The 16,674-nt window shown below is 46.1% G+C and overlaps 1 long non-coding RNA gene across 1 annotated transcript in view; it reads left to right on the top strand.

Annotated features, from left to right (window-relative positions):
• Positions 1-16,674, top strand: part of LOC145714257 (uncharacterized) — a 221,807-nt gene that overhangs the window by 77,393 nt on the left and 127,740 nt on the right. The window contains exons 3-4 of the long non-coding RNA XR_014136816.1: positions 1,500-1,625; positions 14,465-14,515. This is a non-coding gene — a long non-coding RNA (uncharacterized LOC145714257). The remainder of the gene's footprint in view (positions 1-1,499; positions 1,626-14,464; positions 14,516-16,674) is intronic.

Raw genomic sequence — 16,674 nt, 5'->3', positions numbered from 1 at the left:
CACAGAGCTGTAAAAATGGTTTGCTGCCTGGAATATGGCTGCTTGAAAGGTTTGCGCTCTGTGATGAACTTAAAAGAATCTTGCCTAAATTGTTACGAACAAACCCTTTTGGGTCTGTATCCAGCTCTCTTCCTCCCCTCCACTCCCCCCGCTCCCCTGACAAACAGATGAAAAGTCTGGAAACTCCCACCCAATTAAGAAATGCTTGCCCCAGAATGGAACATTAGAAAGTTGAGCTGCTAAGAGCAATTTAGAGCCCGCAGCCAGGCTTCCATTCTGCTGCCATTTCTAGAATGTCTTAGAAAGACAGATTTTATAATTGAGAATTAAAACATTTGACATGCAAATGTAAGAGTTAATTTTTCCCCTTTGTGAGGCCACTGAAAATTTTTGCTAAGGGAGAGAAAATCAATTCTCCATTAAAAAGATGCTCAGATGAAACAAGGCATTGCCATTCGGGTTGTAATTATGGATTCCGAGAGATGAGGCTGGCATTGGGATATGGAACCAGACATCTCTCAGCTGCAGTTTCACACCTGAGCTCTGTGTGTGTGTGTGTGTGTGTGTGTGTGTGTGTGTGTGTGTGTCTTTAATCATCAGCTGATTTCTCTCGATTTGCTGTCGTTTTCTAGAAAACAAATTTTGGTCTCCATTTGATTTCTCTCAAAATCACAACAGATCGTTTCTTGATTTACCAAGTTAGATGGGGGATAGCCAGCAAGTGTCAGGCCCTGGGCTAGACACAGGAAACAGAGCTAAAGGCACAGTCTTTGCTCTCAAATTGCACACAGTCTACTGGAGGAGTGGCCAAATGCTTATCGCTGGGCAGTGTGAGGGTGAGAGCAAACACATTGACAGTGCCAGTAGTCTAGAAGGTCATTTGATCCTCATGACAACCTGGCGAGGTGGGTAACATTACCACCCCCAGTTTTCACATGGGGAAACTAAGAGGCACAGAGAGCTTAAGTTATTTGCCAAAAATGATGGAGCTAGTAAGTGGCAGAGCCAGAATTCAAACCCACACAGACAGGTTCAAAGTGTGTGCTCTTCACCTTGACACTGGGGATGTGGCAGCCAACTGGGGTTGTGTGGGAATGAGGTAGGCTTGGGATGGGGAAGGGTCAAGGAAAGTGCTTCAGAAGAGATGATAGAAAGGCCTTTAAAATGCTTCCACTGGCCATGTCAGGATGAATCTGCATGGAAACCTAATCAAGTCAGAAAGTTACAGTAAAGAGAGAGATACCTTCGAGGACATGGCTTCATGGAAGAAGGGTCCACGGTTTTCTAGGATGACAGTGCTGTAGGGCAGAGTTTCTGTAGGTATTGTCTTGGGACCTTTGTGCTCTCTGAGATGATAATGGGCAGTCTGCCAACAGGGTTCCAGGATCAAGTAAGTTTGGGTTTCTTTACCTCGTATTTGCAAGACCGTTTAGATGCTCGTGGGTCCTGTGAAGCTCCAAGAAGGGAACAGAACTTGAGCACACGTTCTTTCTTCTTAGAAAGCCCTATGGAGATCTCCTGGCACAAGAGGGTCCCGGAGAACACAGTCTGGGAAATGATGTCTTCCAGGAGGCATGGGAGGGCTGAAGCTGGCTGGAACTCTGAGGCCTGCCCTTGGCAGCATGGTAAGCCCTCCACTGGATGGCGGGTGGTGGGTGGTGGTCTCGGTGTTGGGTTCATTCTATCCTGTCGGTGACGCAGCCTTTGTCTGATCACTTGAGCCCTTTCCCTGGATCCTTGCTCCTTTGGTGCCTGGTTTCCTCCTCAAGGTTATGGCCTCCTGCTTCAGTTCACCTTCCAGGACCTATGAAGTCAGCCTGTTACTCCAGCAGGAGCTGACTTTTCTGGACTTGGTCTTTGAACATGGGGAACCTGTTAATCTTAACCTTCAAGTTGACTTAGCTTCTCCTGCTGGTTTCTCTTAACTAAATCTGCCCTTCCCTTCCCTCCTCCTTTTCTTTCTCCCTCCCTCCCTTCACCCTTCCCTCCTTCAACATTTATTATGTAAAGTCTATGGCAGCCACAGAGTTACAGGTTTTAGTGCAGTTGTTCATGACTTCTGGTTCATATCAAAGTTCTGAACCAACTGGTCAATCTCCAGGCATGTGCCTGCCCCCGTCACTGGTGCATTGAGGGGACATAGTTACCGTAAGGGGCATGTGTCTGGGGCCTTGTGGAAGCCTAGATAGGTCTTTCACCTATGCTTTATGTGATGAATAGCATTGTGTGTAGGTACAAACTTGGATTCATAAAATAGGTCTTAATTTATACAGAATTAACATTGCTTTGGCATTATGTATTTTAAAAAGTGTTAAAGACTTGATTTTTAAGTAATCTCCACACCCAACGTGGGGCTCAAACTTACAACTATGAGAGCAAGAGTGTCATACTCTACCGACTGAGCCAGCCAGGTGCCCCCTGTCATTATGTATTTTTAATCAGTACATACTGGAAGTACTATTATCTTACTGGTATCTATGGATTTTTTTAATGTTGAGACGGAGTCCTTTATCCTACCCAAATCTCAGGCTTTGGAATCAGCCAGACTTGGGCTCAAATCCCATTTCTGTTATATATTAGCTGAGTGACTCTGGGCAAGTTGCTTAACTTTTAAAACCTTAATTTCCTTTCCTGAAAATGGGAATCATCATACCTGCTTTGTGGGTTTCCATGGAGATGAAATGACGTGATGAATTTTAATCATCTAACAGATTGCCTAATCGCTCAACAAATGGACATCGTTATGACAAAATAGAAAGGAGTAGAAAGAGGAGGTGAATGGGGAGGGTGACATAAAGACACTAACCATGAGCTGGGCAGGAATAATAGGGGCTGGAAACACCCACCAAGAGAGGTTAAAAACCATCTTCTCTGCCATTACCAATCTCCTGCTAGATCTTGGACTCTACTGGTTTAGCATAAAAACCCATTAATGGAAAGAACAGCCAACATACTGCCAAGGAAATTGGTGGGAGACAGGGATGTGGGCGGCACCCAGTGATCAGCAGTGACCTCCAGGGGCAGAGGCAGTGTTCAGAGGCAGCAGTGGGTGGGATTCTCACACCAGGCTGGTCTGGCACCATGACCCTGTCTGTGCTGGTGGTCACCAGCTTCTTCATCTCCTCGCGTTTTTGTCAGGTTTGTGGGCGAACCGATATCCTACCAACAAATTCTCCCTCACCTTCAGTTAGGTAGGGTCAGTTTCTGGTGTTTGTAACCAAGAGAGTCGCCTAGTACATCCATGATGTAGACTCGATCTCATCTGGCTGGTCTCAGATGCGCAGGCTCCAGATTTGATGACCAACCCAGAAACTTTGACGCAGCCCCATTCACATTGCAGAGACCCTGCGAATGATGTTCTCGCCTGGTTTCACGGTCTGTCTCCCAGGATGCTTGGTGGCAGAAGATCGATCACGCGTCACTTCTCTGTCCCTCCGTGTCCGACTGTTTCTAGCCATCGACGGGGGAAGGCAGTGGAGGAATGGCTGCAAAGGCTGACTAGGGCCATATACAGCGAGGTCTTGGCTGGTGGCTCTGTCCCACTGCTGAGACACCTTTGCAGGGCCACTTCATCCCAGAGATGACAGCAGTTCAACCCACACACAGGGTAGAGGATAACGCTGACTCTTGCTCCTGTCCTCTCCTCCCTCCCCACACATGCTGTACCCCAGCAGTCAGCCCTCCAGGGTGACCTATGGATGTCCCATCCCCTGGCACACACACCATTGTTTGTTGTGGGAAAGGACTGCTTTAAAATCCCAGTCTCCCTGAAAGTGCTCCCCGGATCCCAGACGCCTGCAAAGCGCTCCCGTTTTGTTTTCGCATTTCAGATGTTAATTATAAGGAAGAGAATTAGGCATATAAAACAAATTACATTGGCAGGCGTTTGCTTCACTTGTGCACCACGGGGCCCAGGCGCCCCTAATGAGATGTGACTACAGATCATCGTGCTTCCTGCAAACAGCCAATTGCTTCTAATGTGGCAGAGTCTTCCTTGTGTTGCCTGAGAATTAGCCACAGGTGTAGCATTTGACATCCTCAAGCATCACCCGCCCAGGGAAGTGTGGTTAGGTCAACAGCAGCAAGAAGAAGGCAGGGGGAGAGAGACAGGCAGACACCCAAGGTTTTAGAGCTTCCTCGTGATTTACATTAGGGCTCCTCCTCCAACCACCAAGGCTGCCCCAAATTAATGCACAATCCAAGGAAAAACAGTGTCTCTCTGTCCTTTCCGTAGAAAGCAATTCTGCAGCTGTGACAAGATGCAGGCAACGAGTGCTGTCTTTTATCAGTGCTTGATAATATTAATGTCCCCTGCGAAGAACAAACAGGCATTCTACCATGGGTCGAAAACTGTTTGTGGGCTTAATTGGAAAACATTACTTAATGTTTCCCTTAATTAGAATTAATTACAAGACCCTAGTGAAGAAATAACTCCATATGTAAGATTCTAAGACCTCGCACTGTGATGTGAAATTTCCCTTAGAGAGTTTGCCCCATCAGAAGTACCTCTGCTAACCTATAGAATATGTATACCCAGATATCTGGGTTCCTCGTGAGCACCAATCTTCCAATGGTGCCAAGGTCAGCACAAATAACATTGGCTTATTGGGCAACAAAAGGCAGAAATATGATAATGAGTGCAAGGAGCCCGTGTAGGGATGAGGTGTGACCTCTTGGGCCATTTGCGAATGGAAGGGGTTTGGAGTTTTCTCAAGTTCTTCTAGCTCAAACACTCTGGGTTTCTCATTTCCCAGCCCCAAGATTCTGTCTTAAAGTTGCTAACTGTAAGACACAAAATTGAAACAAAAGGCAGACTTTCCGAACTAAAGAATGAGACAGTCCCGGAGAAGTGATCTTGCCTGGATATTCAGCTCGGTTTAGGGATAGTCAATGTATCTACCTACGGAAGTAGATTTTTTTTTTTTTTACAGAAGCACCAAACAATTCTTGGGGTGCCTGGGTGGCTCAGACAATTATGTGACCTGCTCTTGGTTTTGGCCCAGGTCATGATCTCACTGTTTGTGAGTTCCAGCCCCCCAATGGGCTCCATGCTGATAGTGCAGAGCCTGCTTGGGATTCTCTCTCTCTCTCTCTCTCTCTCTCTCTCTCTCTCTGTGTGTGTGTGTGTGTATCTCTGTCTCTCTCTGTCCTTCCCCTGCTCTCTCTCTCTCTCTTTCTCTCTCTCAAAATAAATGGGAAAAATTAAAAAGAGAAAAGAAGCAACGAAGCAATTCTTAAGCTAAGTCATATGTGCAGTTCCTTTGAAAACAACCAGTTAGCAACTCATGACTACATACTAGTTTGGATGAATCAAGCCGTATTTTGCAAAACTGTACGTGCATGTAGATACAGCCATTGTGTGCTCTAAGAGTCTCCCCAACCATTTTCTGAGGACTAGAAGTGCTCTGTGATCTCTAAGTGTGGGTGCAATGGAGAAGAGGGTAGGTCTACAATTAAGTAAGCTTTGGAAACGCTGAATCGAATAAAGTTACACAAGTTTCTTCATAAGAGGATCCTCAGAGCCTTTGTCATGCCAGGGGGCTTTGTGACTTTTCTGGGACATACAGTTTGCAGTATGATCTCATGTAACTTTGGAATTTCCTTTCCATTGGCATGTCAACGATTCATGAAAGACCAGTGTTCGGCAGAATTAGTTTAACATGCATGTGGAACACTTTATTTTAATATTTTGGCTGTAAGTCCATGCTGAACAAGCTTAGAAGAAAGAATAAGCTAAGAAAATATAGAAAACTGTGGACTTGGATAAATTTCCTTAGTGATAGGATTCAAATCAGTGTATGAAAGAATTTACCATTAAGAATCAGAATAATTGTTAAGTGAGATGAAGTACAATCAATTTCTTATAAGTGGCGAGTGTAAAACCCAATGATATGTTAAATTTGATCTCTTTAAAAGAGGTACAGTTCTTTTTTGCTCTTAGAAGATTTTCAAGTTCTATTATTTAAAGGGTTATAGAAAAGATGGATGATTAACAGGGATTTTATTTTTCCACTTTATTTTTTTAACGTCTATTTTTGAGAGAGCAAGAGATAGAGCACCAGCAGGGGAGGCGCAGAGAGAGAGGGAGACACAGAGTCAAAAGCAAGCTCCAGGCTCCAAGCTGACAGCACAGAACCCAACACGGGGCTAGAACCCGACCCGGGGCTCCAACCCATGAACTGTGAGATCATGACCTGAGCCAAAGTTGGATGCTTAACCGACTAAACCGGCCAGGTGCCCCTATTATTCCACATTAAGAGCTAGGGAATCCAAATCTATTAACATAAACACGAAATTCTAGTTTCGTTGTGGTAAGAAAAGAGTAGTGGGTAAATTTCTAAGTGCACGAAGGGAATTGTGGCTATAACATTCTTGTTATTATTAATGTGTGTTGGGTATGATTTGCCCAAGGAGAATCTGTTTTGTAAATGACCATTAAATAGAGCTTCCTCTAGAGTACAAAGATGACCCTTTAGGATGTAGTTAACAAGGCAGTGAATAAAGGTGTACAAGTCAGAAGTTCCCAGAATAAGGGGATTTCTTTTTTTTTTAATTTTTTTAACATTTTTATTTTATTTTTGAGAGACAGAGTGCAAGCGGAGGAGAGACAGAGAGAGAGATACACACAGAATCCGAAGCAGACTCCAGGCTCTGAGCTGTCAGCACAGAGCCTGCCACGGGGCTAGAACTCACGAACCGTGAGGTCATGACCTGAGCCAAAATCGGACGCTTAACCGAATGAGCCACCCAGGCGCCCCAGAGAATTTCTTATGTGGGTGGTAAATTATTTTTTTCCACAAGTCATGAGATCATGTATATCCATTAACAGAACATATGCCTTAGGAAGAAAGCTTAAAGTGAGTACAAGATTTCACTCTGAGCATAGAGAGTTTTTGTACTTATTTGTTAGCAATCCCATCCCAAACTCAATTTATTTTTTGTGATTTTGGTTAACAATAATGCCTTTGTTCTTCTCTCCCCTTTCCTTTCCCATGTTGCTTAGCGCCTGTTCTCAGTGATGTCAAAAGATGGCGGGGGGAACAAAAAGGGATTACAAAATGGGATGGAATAATTTATCAGGAGTCCTTCCTGAATGCACTGTCATTTTGTTCTCCAGTAGGAATTTTAAACCTTTACTCAGTGAATCTTTGCCTCCTGGGAAAATGAGGTTTCCCTTCCTGGGTTGGCCGGGGCTTCAGTCCGCCTCCTACCAGACCATCCCTCATCGTAACGGTGACTGTTATGCGTCTAGTTGAAAAGGCTCCGGATTTATGCCGTACAGCATGTGCAAATGGGACCCCGGACCGGAAAGGCTGATGGATGGAAGTTGTGGCAGGCCGTTGGGATGCCGCACGAGGCAGGTGGCTGGTGCTTCGCAGGCCCCACAGCAGCCTCAGTGCCCGGGATGGGCTGGGCCCCTTAGGGTGGGCCGCGTTCCTCCACCTCACTCAGATTCCACAGGCCAGGGGCATCTCAAGCTGTTTGGGGCCGTGGACTAACCGCGTCTGACAGACCCCTCTGCCACCAGCTCCTACTTCCCAGCGGTAGAATCTTCACTGGAAACCGTGGGCAAACCACCCTTCTCTTCCAGAGGAGACTCTGCCTAGGTGAGGCCTGACTTGTATTTCATATTCTAATGAAAGGAGAGTTACATGCCAGCAGGATATTAAAACCATAAATACTCTAAAAGATGAGTTTGCAAACACCAATTCCTCAGAGAAATCTTTTCTTACGCCCCAGACTAGGTGAGGACCCTCTGTGATATAATGCCCTGATTTCTCCTTTGTGGCACTCGCTGGTGTTGTTATGAATTCATGCACTCTTCGAGGAAGTCGTTCTTATTAGTCCTCAAAAATTTAATGTTAATTCTATAAGGGTAGAGACAGTCTGTCTTTCTCCCTAGCACTCGAGGCAAAATGGATTATAGCCCTGCCCAGTCCTCCTTTCTCTTCCCCTCCCCTCCACTTCCCTCCCCTTCTCTTCATGAATAATTTAGTCCTAAAGCCATTACGTTGGGCAGAGCAGAGTAGGTGTCCAGGGTGGAAAGGGGAGGGGGTGTGGAAGCCTAGAGTTGGATGGGCTCATTTCACTTGTGTCCCAGAACAGGAAGCTCTTGGCCTACTCAGCCACTTTGGGAAGGGGGGAGCGGGCCATCAAATTATGAGTGCAATTAGACAAAACATCTGTTAGATTGATTTTTTTCATTGTTTCAACCAGTTCTTGTGGCATTGCAGAGACAGATCACTAGTTAATTTAGTTTGATGGCCAGTAGTGTCTGTGCTAATTGAATTTTTGACTGGATGTTTGGGAGTCATAAAAAGATATGTGTATTTGTGTGTGTGTGCGTGTGTGCACGCGTGCGTATGATGTAGTAGAAAGATCACAGCCTTTGCAATCAGACAGATTCAGCTTTAATCCTCAGTTTCCTCATTCATAATATAGGATTGGTGATAAATCTGCTTTTGAGCTGGTGGTGCTTCTATAAAATAAGCGGTCCATATTCACTCATTATAGACTCTTTACGTAAGATGTTCAAAGACAGGGGTGCTTCATATTTTCTTTGTGCCATGGATCCCCTTGGTGGACTCGTGAAGCCAGTGCATTCCTTCCCAAAAGAGTGTTTTTAGGGGTGCCTGGGTGGCTCAGTTGGTTAAGCGTCCAACTCTTCATTTTGGCTCAGGTCAGGATCTTGTGGTTTGTGAGATCGCGCCGCACATCATCGGGCTCTGAGCTGACGGCACAGAGCCTGCTTGGGATTCTCTGTCTCCCTCTCTGCCCTTCCCCTGCTCACGCTTGCTCTCTGTCTCTCTCAAAATAAATAAATAAACCTAAAATAAAAGAGTGTTTTTCAAATGCATCAAAAATACATAGGTTTAAAAAGGGAGCCAATTATATTGAAATGTAGTTATCAAAATATTAGTAAACACATTTGTGATATAGTAATTGATGTGTTTTATTGATACATTCAACAGCAAGTTCTAGTGACAGGTCTAATAGCTGCCATCATTTTGAAGCACCGATGAGCATAAATGATAAACTGAGATATTCTGATCAACTGTGATGATACAAACGGAAGTGATGTTTATTGGTGACAAAGACGCCATCACCACTAACAAAATGGTGGTCCGTTTCCTACATTGATAAACAATGAAAAGGCTAAATTTGAATTAGAGGTCAGTGAGGCTAAAAATGGCAACCTTTTCTTATCTCAGTTCATAGACCTCTGAGTTCAAATTCCTGCTTGGATCCCAGGTTAAAACCCCTACTCTATGGTAACATTGGCTTACAGCAATCTTTCTATGCCTCTCACCTTCTCCGGAACTTTGTAAATCGAATCTGTATGTGATGGCTGTGGAACTTTCTGCCCTCCAGTTGCCGGTCATAGGCTTGTCTTCACCTGAGGATTCTGGAAGCAATGCTGACTGCCACCCGTAGCCCCCTCAGTGTACATTTGATGTGCCATCATGTGACTGAGAGGAGCATGTGTGTGTTTACACATGGAGAGACCTTTGTTTCTCTTTTCTTTGTCTGTCTTTCTTTCTTTCTTTCTTTCTTTCTTTCTTTCTTTCTTTCTTTCTTTCTTTCTCTCCGAGAGACAGAGACGGTGTGAATGAGGAAGGGCAGAGAAAGAAAAAGAAAATTCCAAGCAGGCTCTGTGGAGTCAGTGCACAGTGCCTGATGCAGGGCTTGAACCCATGGACTGTGAGATCATGACCTGAGCCGAAGTCGGACACTTAACCGACTGAGCTACCCAGGCACCTGTTTCTTTTTTTTTTTTTTTTAAGTTTATTTATTTTTGAGAGAGCACGAGAAGGGGAGGAGCAGAGAGAGACAGAGAGAGAATCCCAAGCAGGCTCTGTGCTGCCAGCACAGAGCTGTACGTGAGGCTCAAACTCATGAACCGCGAGATCATGACCTGAGCTGAAACCAAGAGTCAGACGCTTAGCCGACTGAGCCACCCAGGTGCCCCTCACCTGGAGAGACCTTTGAAATGTCCCAAATAAGTTTCTTCTGCTTACTTATCGAGGATGTCTTTGTGCCCAGTGTCCTTTACACTTTCTAACTGCCATCACTGACCATGCTGGCCACGCTTGCTTCTGAGGAAACTCCAATGTCTCCATAGCCCCTTGTGTTAAAAAATGATCTCCCTTGCCTGTGGCAAGCTATTTGTCCTCTGAACTTTATTTATAAACACCCCCACAGTGAAGGCATCTGCTTCTTCATGTTAATTTCACCGGCTCCTGTCTTCCTAGCCTGGAAGGACAATTCCTGCCCATGGGTTGGCCGGGCCAGAGAAGCACTTAGTGCCAGAGCCGGGCTGGGAGAGAAGGGCCCGCCCCATGCCCCACAGAACAGGCAGATGGAAATGTGCGGTGTGGGGGGACCATCTCCTGACCTGTGAAGCCCTGACACCAAGACCAGCATGATCACGCTCTCTAGTCAGGCTGCAGAAATAGGTGGAGAAACAAAGAATCCGGAAAGAAAAGAAAAGCCCACTTTCTGTGTAGGGGTCAGGGCGGGGGGAGTATAAGCTGCCAAAGCTGGAATAAAAGGTCTTCCTACTTTTGCCACTGATAAGGGCTAAGTCACACATTTGGCTCTCTGTGCTTGGAAACTGGCCTGTGACGTCAGCCCAGAAGAAATCCTTGAGAAACGACATGGACCTTGCAACTTGTTGATCACGATCGCTTCTGTGTCCACCTCGCTGAGCTTTTTGTGAACTCCCTCATGCCTCTTCTAGGGGTGATGTGTGGAGGAAACTAGGTGGCTTGGAGTTGCAAACAAAGAAAGGAGAGAAGAGGTGGAGTTCTGTGCTGGCTTCTGAGGTGAACTAGAAGTCACCAATGAAAATGCCGGAGCAGGGACCATGTGAGGTGGCTCCTTGATGTATCACATAACAGTGGACATTGTCCACCGAGAGGGGGAGGGGCCGTTCGTACGTAGAAGAGGAATAAGACGGTGTGCTAGACTTTGCTGTCTGAGGAAGAGATTTCCCTGCTGAGGCACCAAGAGCTAGCTAGTGGCAGTCGCAGACCCCTGGTTAGGAGAGGACAGCGGGATGACAGCATGATTAATTAAAAACCCAGGTTGACCCTGAAACAATCAAGTGAGTAATAATGAAGCCCCTCAGCCTCCTTGGCAGCAAAGAAATTACACTAAATGCTTCAAACCAGCTTAAGGCCCCTATTCTTCTAGTCTGGCTATAATCTTCTACCTGATTTTCACCACACCTTGTAGTCAGATTGTAGGCCTCTGGCAACGCCGGCGTGTTTATCAGTGAGATAAACTTGCCCTAACAAGAAGTCACAGCTACATTCAGTCAAGGACATGTTATGCAACAAAAGTGTGGGTCTTCGGTGATAGAAGAATGGAGGGCAGCATTCTGTACCCCTTATACAGGGATCCTGCCTCTACTGTCCTTTCGATATTGTCGTCCTACCTCTTTGTGTAGATGGCTAAGTACATAAAGAAGAGAGGATAGGCGATGTAACCTGTAATTCTACTACCCAGACCTTCCCAGGGTTCCCAGCTTCTTTTCTACATTTATTCTCTTTGCTTGTCTTCAGTTTCATCTGTCAAATTATGGATTGGACCGGATTTCTTTCATAGCTATTTGTCAAAGGGAGCAAAGCTGATGGAGGCCAAGCCTTTGGCTCCAAGTTGCTCCCTGTTCAATGGATCACACAATGTGGTCAGTTGGTTGCATCTCCAGCAGATGGACCCTCTTGCTCGATGCCACCTTGCCACTTGGGATGACCCTCTCTTATGGCCAGTTCCCTGAGCTGAGCACCCAGCGCTATGCTTTTCAATGACCATTCTTTTTTTTTTTTTTTTTCCAACGTTTTTTATTTATTTTTGGGACAGAGAGAGACAGAGCATGAACGGGGGAGGGGCAGAGAGAGAGGGAGATACAGAATCGGAAACAGGCTCCAGGCTCCGAGCCATCAGCCCAGAGCCTGACGCGGGGCTCGAACTCACGGATCGCGAGATCGTGACCTGGCTGAAGTCGGACACTTAACCGACTGTGCCACCCAGGCGCCCCATCAATGACCATTCTTTTAACCAAACCTTTCAAATTCATACTTGGCATCGGGCCCAATGCCTGGTGCTTTGACACACCTTTCACTTAGTTCTATTCATTATTAGATTCTTAGGGCAGGGTCAGTCCCTGGCACATGGAAATTTTGGTTAAAAAAAAAAGGGGGGATTTGGGAGGGAATATGAGTGCTGGATTTAGACTAGGTCTGGGTCCTAGGCCTCTTTTCCAGCAGTGTGATCTTGGACCAGGGATTTACCCTCGCTAAACCTGGATGCCCTCATTTGTAAAATGGGTAATAAAATCTTCAAGAGGCTCATCACGAGGTGAAACACTATATTGAAAATTCTGGTATATACTAGGTGTTCCACATATAGAAAACGGATGGACGGACGGACGGATGGATGGATGGATGGTTGGATGATTAGAGTCCAAGAAACAAATGATGAACCAAGACTGAATCTCTGGGCCACAGGCCTTCATTCTCTCCCTTCACATCTGGTCTCAGGAGAGCTCCTGACGTGAGCCGCTGAATTTCAGGTGTGAGTGTAGGTCGACATTCTGGCCCCCTCCCTGAGAAACATTTGCATCTTAAATCAAATTTCTAATCATCTGGTTTAAGTAATGTTTCCTATTATTTCAGAGGGTTTACAGTTTCCCCTGGAGCCCATCTGTGAACCCTGTGCCACCCATTAAGAACCCCTTATGTTTCAACAAGTATTGATTGGGAGGTCACAGAGAAGTAGATAAGAGACTTGTCGGGTAGGATGCATTTTAATTGGAAGCAAATCAGGATACGATTTTAGTAATTGAGGCATGAAGCAATAATCGCCTGAGTGCCGGCGGTGCCAGTATGAGCGGAAAGGAAAAACAGATTCCAGAGGCCTTAAGTGGTGAGAAGTGAACATTGTGAGGCCCAAGCAGATGTGAGGAGAGAGCAAGAAAGAACAGTGCAGAGAGGCTCCAAGCCTTGAACCTGCACGGGGGAGGTAATGGCACTTCCCTTGGGAGCCATAAGACAACATAGAGGGGAGCTGGCTCTCTGGGGGACAGATGCTAAATCTGGCCTTAGCCATAGTGCATTCGGGTGGTTAAGAAGCAGCCGGTGGCGAGGGTGGGGGGCGGTGGGGGATGTCTACCAGGCAGTTGGAGATACAAAATCCTGCAGGAAAATGGTTCCTTCCAGCACCAGCATTGTGATTCTGTGATGATCGGGGGACAAATTGGGGCCGGAGCTTTGATGTGGGGATCTTCACCTTTGATGTAAGGTTGGGGGAGTCATGAAGGTAGATAAAATGTCTGAGGGAAATAATGTAGAAACAAATGCTTTAGGACCAAGTACCGAATCTTGAAATAAGCCCATATTTTATTTTTTTTATTTCACTATTTTTTAAAATATAATTTATTGTCAAATTGGTTTCCATACAACACCCAGTGCCCATCCCAACAAGTGCCCTCCTCCGTGCCCATCACCCACTTTCCCCTCTCCCCCACCCCACCTCAACCCTTAGTTCTCCGTCCTTAAGAGTCTCTTATGGTTTGCCTCCCTCCTTCTCTGTAACTTTTTCCCCCTTCCCCTCCCCCATGGTCTTCTGTTATGTTTCTCAAGATTCACATATGAGTGAAAACATATGATATCTGTCTTTCTCTGCCTGACTTAATTCACTTAGCATAATACCCTCCAGTTCCATCCACATTGCTGCAAATGGCCAGATTTCACTCTTTCTCATTGCCGAGTAGTATTCCATTGTATATATAAACTGCATCTTCTTTATCCATTCATCAGTTGATGGGCATTTGGGCTGTTTCTATAATTTGGTTATTGTCAAAAATGCTGCTATAAACATTGGGGTCCATGTGCCCCTATGCATCAGCACTCCTGTATCCAAAATAAGCCCATACTTAGAGGCTTAGACCAAAAGGAGTCAAGAGAGGGACAGAGAAGGAGAGAGAGAGGGAGAGAGACAGAGAAGAGGTACACTGCCAGATAGGGGAACATCTCAGCAGAGGGTGGACCTCCCAACCAGGAAAAGGATGAGGACGTAGGCACATCTCAAAAGACGTAGACAGATGGCGCCTGAGAGGAAGTTCCTTCTCCCTGCTGATGCTCAGACAACATTTGGGGAACACCTGAGCTGAGCTCAAGCCTAGGAGAAGGAGAGGACACAACACAGGGGATTGTGAGTTACTTTGCGTTTCAATCTGGATGACTGAGAAAACCACCGAAGTGTCTGACAGCCCATTAGTGATCATACTATGTTTTCTGCATCAGACAGATGGGAGCCCCAGATAGAATTTAAGTCCACTTTACGGGAAACTTGAAAAGTTACAATTTTGTATACTTGAGTTAGTGACTATAAAATTCATACCATCCAAACTGTAATAGCTTGAATGCACAAGGGCATTTACTGTCTTCTGTCTCGACAGGTGTATGGATAAGCCCTCCGTTATCTCATTCGATTCTACTCCTGAAGACACGTAAGTCACATATCATAGTTCCCATTTTACAGATGAAGGAACGAGGCTCAGAGAGATAAAAAGAAGATTTCCCAAGTCACAGTCCCAAGTGGCCATGCAAGAACCCTAATCTGGGATTTTGGACTCCCGATTCAGTACTTCTTCCACACCAGACCTTCCTCCAAAGATAGGCTTATTATCCCTTTAGGAGTCCGTTTTGGTTTATATCTTCCACATTATGTAACCCAAGTTACAGACTCCAATGGATCCTTTGGGTTAATGTGCTTTCAATTTCACTTATTAATTATAATGACATAGGCATGTGTTCTGTGTGTGTGTGTGTGTGTGTGTGTGTGTGTGTGTGTGTGTACGCACCTGTGTATACACTTTGGGGAAGGGACAATTCAAAGATAATTTTGAGCCACGAGCCTTCCAACATCCTCAAAATACAAGATCACGTGGCAGCCAAAGCCTGGACTCGCTGGAGCAGTAGAGCCCAGTTCCCTCCCTCCTGCTTGCCTCAGTTCCTTACCTGTACAATGAGGAAGGATGATATCTGTTTTGTAGGGAGGCTGAGAAGATGCAATGAGGTCATTTGTGTAAAGTGCCTGGCCCTCTAATCTTCCTGTTGTATGTGCACAGCACACCATGGCCAGTCACCAACCCAAGCAATACCCTGTGGAGGGCTGCCCAGGATAATGGCAGGGATGCTGGAGCGGCTCAGGTACCATCAGCCGGGGCCTGGGGCCTGGCTGTCCTCTCAGCCCCTTCTCTTTTTTTAATGTGTATTCACTTTTTGAAAGAGAGGGAGAGAGTGTGCACGAGCATGAGCAGGGGAGGGGCACAGCGAGAGGGAGACACAGACTCTGAAGCAGGCTCCAGGCTCTGAGCTGTCAGCACAGAGCCGGAGAGCGCAGGGCTCGAACCCATGAACTGTGAGATCATGAACTGGGCCGAGATCAAGAGTCACTTAAAGGACTGAGCCGCCCAGGCGCCCCTCCCTCCTCTCCACCCCTTCTGCAGCCTGGAGGAAAAAGCTAGGAGGGCCAGATGGGGAGAGGTTGAGACAAAAGCCGGGCTTGTGATGTTGTCCACCTGAAACTAAAGTAACATTGTGTGTCAGATGCTTTTTAAAAACCCCAAGGCCTGGGAAAGTTATGTGACTGGCTCTAATGGAGAGGCTTGCCTCATAAGAGGATTGTTTTAGAAAAGTCTGTTAATCTCTCCTAAGAGAGACAGTAAGCAGGGAGGGTTGGGAGCTCCACCCTTTTGGACCAGCCCTTTTCAAATAGTCTCAAGATCTCTGCTCACGGCTCACGTGGTGAAAGTACAAGTCCAGAGAGCAGCAGGGAGACTCAGGAAGAGATAAGAAGGAGCTTGGGATGCCGACCCCCAGGCCAAGGGGCAGGGAGAGATAGGCCAGACCCCTGAGGGCCCTCTAGGAACTGCAGGTATTTGTAGAAGGAGCTGGAAGGGGTAGAGGTGTGGGAGGGGGGACGTGGGAGTGGAGGGGTATGGGAAGCAGAAAGAAATGGTAGCATTTCCATCAGCTTTAGGTAAAATATAACAGATTTTCCTATGTGATCCTGAATCTGGATCTGGGAGGTAGTTTCCAAAAGATGAGCTTGGAAAATAGTTTGAGGAAAGCAAAGGGTGACCTTCCACGAAGATATACAGAGAAAGAGGTCAGTTCCTGAACTTCAGTCAAGACCACGGCCTCACCACATCCTGGTCCATGGCAGGGGCCCAATAAAAATTGTTGAAGGAGCCAGTGAATTATATCCACACCTCACACTGGCCACTGGCAGATGAAACCTTGGTTTGGGTCATAGGCAGGGTGAAAGGCTGAACCAACCCTGCCAATTCTGCGTGAGCTGAATGCAACCATGTCCCAAGAAAGAAGTGACTTAGAAAAATGTAAATGCTCACCATGCACTTTCTATTACTCTTCGGGTGGATTACATCTCCCAGCTGTGGTGATCTTGCTAGAGGTGGGAAACACAGGAGTTTGGGTGGAGTGGGGCCGAGACCATGATAAGCACCCTTCTCCTATCCAAACCTCCTTTGCAGAGTGACTGAGGTTTCTGATCAAGAATGTTGTCAGTTTACATCTGTGATTCTTCTGGAAGTGTCTGCATTTTAGGCATCTTTTGCCATGACGAGAAAGTGTGTCCCTTTCT

Source organism: Panthera onca, chromosome X, assembly GCF_046562875.1.
Source record: "Panthera onca isolate mPanOnc1 chromosome X, mPanOnc1 haplotype 2, whole genome shotgun sequence".
NCBI lineage: Eukaryota > Metazoa > Chordata > Mammalia > Carnivora > Felidae > Panthera > Panthera onca.
This window is presented reverse-complemented; position numbering and strand designations above follow the sequence as displayed.